We start from the raw sequence: 3780 nt of genomic DNA on the forward strand, positions 1-3780 counted from the left end.
CATATCCCTTCCCCTCTTGGAGGAGGCCTGCTCTATGTCTGAGCTTATTTTCATCTCACTAAAAAAAACTCTTTATGTTTTTTCTAAGTGTGTCTCTTGACAAATCTTTGTTTCATAAAGACAGGAGTTGAGGAAAATCTCCATCTGGTAACAATATAAGGAAGAAGAGCTAACAATATTTGGTGTCTAAATGTCCCATAATACACAACTTTTAGTTGGCTAAGATTCGAAAAGGGAAGTAGAGGGGATGAAGGTATCAAGTTACAAAACCAAGAAAACTATAAATTAAATTGATTTATAGCACCTTATTAATATTATTGGTCTTGTAGCTACTGTGCAACTGCAGAAATTCTAAAGCATGGATATAAAACAACACTATTCTTAAAATAGCATAAACTGCCTTGCTTAATAGTTTTTCCACAAAGTAGTTAGTTTCCTATACATACTGAACAAATACCCAAAAGGCATGCGTGAATGGTCTTCCCCACCATTGCTAGCTAGAATTATAACTATCCTGTCCTTACTTAGGTGCCATGAGATCTAATAGCAATTGACAGCAAAGTTTAAGCAGAGTAGTGAGATATTAATCTTGTTATACAAGTTAACTCTGTGTTGCTGTAGATTCTACACTGCAAAAGATATTAAGTGGAAAATGAATGGAGCTGCTAAGCAAGATAAGCCAAACCCCAAAACCCAAAGGCCTGGAATGTTTTCTCTGGTAAGCAGATGTTAATCCATAATGGAAGGAGTAGGGAAGAATCAAGGAACTTTGGATTGTGCAGAGGGGAGTTCAGGGAGGGGAGGGGTTGCCTTGATGGGAAGGACAGTGAAATGAGACGGACATTATTAACATTATTATCCTATATACATGTATGATTATGCTATCAGTGTGATTCTGCACCATGTTCAGCCAGAGGAAGTAGAAATTGTGCTCCATTTGTGTACAATGTGTCAAAATGCATTCTACTGTCATTTATAAGTAACTAAAACAAATTAAAAATTAAATTTAAAAAAAGAAAAAGAGAGGCTGGGGTTGTGGCTCAGTGGTAGAGCACTTGCTTGGCATGTGTGAGGCACTGGTTTCAATTCTCAACACCATATGTAAATAAGTAAAGGTTCATCAACAACTAATAAAAATATTTTAAAAAGAAAAGAAAAAAAGAGATATCAAGTGGAGTAGAGAGACTTTTAGGAAAGATATGAGTCATAAGAGATTATAACAGTCAGATTTGTCCAGAGCCTCAACTGAAGTGAGAAAGGAATGGGGAAGCTCAATTTGAGATATTTTTCTGATTTGGTGATATTTTTAAAATTTTGGCATTTTTTGAATATAGGAACACAGAGGGTTAGCAGACTGCTATAATAATGAAGGTAAGAAAGAATGTGTGAAGGGAAAGCAAGAGATGGGCGAGCGAGAAATTAAAGATAATGAAAGACAGAGACCAGGCAGAGATACAAATAAAGATACAAATAAAGCTGACAAATAAAGGCCATCTCTCTATAGGAGAGAGAGGCCCCAAGATGTTCGGGTTTTCAGCTTTTGTGGAGTAGGGTTTTGGAGTTGGAGTTGTGGTGTTATGGGATAGGCTGGGGTACTTGCATCAGAGCTAGGCAGGTGGGGGTATAGCAAGGAATTTGCAATTTGCCTTAGGTGGATGATACAGTAGGGGCTTTCCAGAGCAAAGGGGTCCTGTCCTTTTGGGATTGGCTTAGGGTTATGGTACCATGGGGTAGGTCAATAATGGGGGTGGGGGTAGTTCGGTAAGCATAGGAAAAGGAAACATAAGATGCTGATTAACATTAAGATGGCTGCTTGAATGTTAAATCAATATCCTAAAATTGTTAGTGAATCTGAACAAAGTAATAATATTAGGAAGTGGGGGAAATGTTCAATCACACAGATATTAGGGAGGTAGAATTCTCAGGATATTGTGAATGACCAGATGTTTGGAGAGAGAAAAGAGAAAGGATGATCTTCAAGTTTTAAAAATTATCTACCACAGTGTAAAATTCACAAAGATGATCGATATAAAAACTCTACAACTTTTTCAACTTTCTTTTCTTAGTTATCTGTTGGAATTGTCACTAGGAGTATAGGAACACAGAGGGACTCTGATATAGAAGACCATTAAGTAGTGTTTGCCAGGGTATAAAATATGGAAATACATTTTATGCATGGTAATAAACTCATAAAATACCTTTCTTCATCTAGGAAGGAAAATAAAAGTATAAATGAATGACAGCTACTAGAATGGTAAAACTATGGTCCACACACCACATATGTACTGCTGCCTGGTTTGTTTGTTTGTTTCTTTTTTTTATGGCCTGTAACTAAGAATGTTTTTTACAGTTTCAAATAGTTAAAAGAACTTCAAAGAAGAATAATTTTAATGACACAAAAAATGAAATAAAATCCTAATGTTAGTGTTCATGAATAAAATTCTATTGTATAACAGCCATACTCACTTGTATATATCATCTATGGCTGCTTTGAGCCTACTATGGCAGAGTAGAGTAGTTGTGATAGGATATTTTACTAGGATAGTAGTGGTATTTTACTAGGCTAGCCCAGCGGTAGAGCACTTATGCAGCATGTGAGGTCCAAGATACTATCCTCCCCCCTGCCCCCCGCCCATTTAAAAAATTACTTGTTACTATATATTTACAAAATTAAAACATTTGCTGCCTGGCCATTTAAAGTTTATTACCTCCTGTACTGATATGAGACAGATCTTGTACTAGTGCTTTCACATCTTGTCTTCTAGATAATCCACAATAATAACATATTTTATTTATAAATATTCAAATTATTTATACACAGGTAATGAGTTCCTCTTAAAGGATTGTATCCTTTCCCCACTAAAATACTGCTATCAATTTCAATATGATTTTAGAATTAAATATAAATTGTCAGAATAAAAGATAATTTACAAATGCAACCTAGTCCCTACCAACCTTTCAGTCATATCTCTTCACTCTTTTCTCCACCCCTCCTCCACACAATTTCTCACTGTTCTCCATATGTTGACAAAAACTGAAAGTGACACGTTCAAGAAATATTTAGTGTTCACTGCATTTAGGTCCCTCATCCTCCTTTCCCTTCCTTGCTTTTAAGTCTACTTTCTTCATTACTGTCTACCATTAGGAAATATAAAAGGAATGAAGGGAAAGAGGGAGGGAAACAGCAAAACACAGTTTTCTTTTTTCTTTCATTCTTTCTTTCTTTCTTTCTTTTTTTTTTTTTTTGGTAGAGATGAACACCTCTTATCTCTGGTCTGGTCAGCCTGATTTGTCAAATCCTCGAGGGTTGGACCATTTTTTTTAACGCCATCCAATATCTATTAAAGGTTCAAGGAGTGGTCATTCTGTCATTGATTTTCCCCTCCCCACCCTCTTCATCTCCCTTGGGAAACGTGGAAAACGGAAAATCCTGCCACAGAAACTCCTCAGGGGCGCGCCAAGATCTGGGCTTGCGCATTTGGATTCGACCAGCGCTGCATCCCCCGCGGCAAGTCCGCGGGGTCTCCAAGCACAAACCAAGCGCGGGCTCTTCAATCTCCCGCGCGCGCGCCTGCGCGCGCTCCCTCCATGGCCCCCTACCCTGCAGCAAGGGTAGCGTGACGTAATGCAACCTCAGCATGTCAGCAGCAATATAAAGGAGAACAAGGCGACGCGCCTCCCAGTCGCAGAGTAGCTTGTGATTGGCTCAGGCTGCGGAACCTCGGAAACCTTAATGTAAGGACCTTACGGATCCACAGCTGTCGCCCCCCGCAGCAATCT

This window comes from Spermophilus citellus, assembly GCF_964194105.1.
Source record: "Spermophilus citellus genome assembly, chromosome: X".
Lineage (NCBI taxonomy): Eukaryota > Metazoa > Chordata > Mammalia > Rodentia > Sciuridae > Spermophilus > Spermophilus citellus.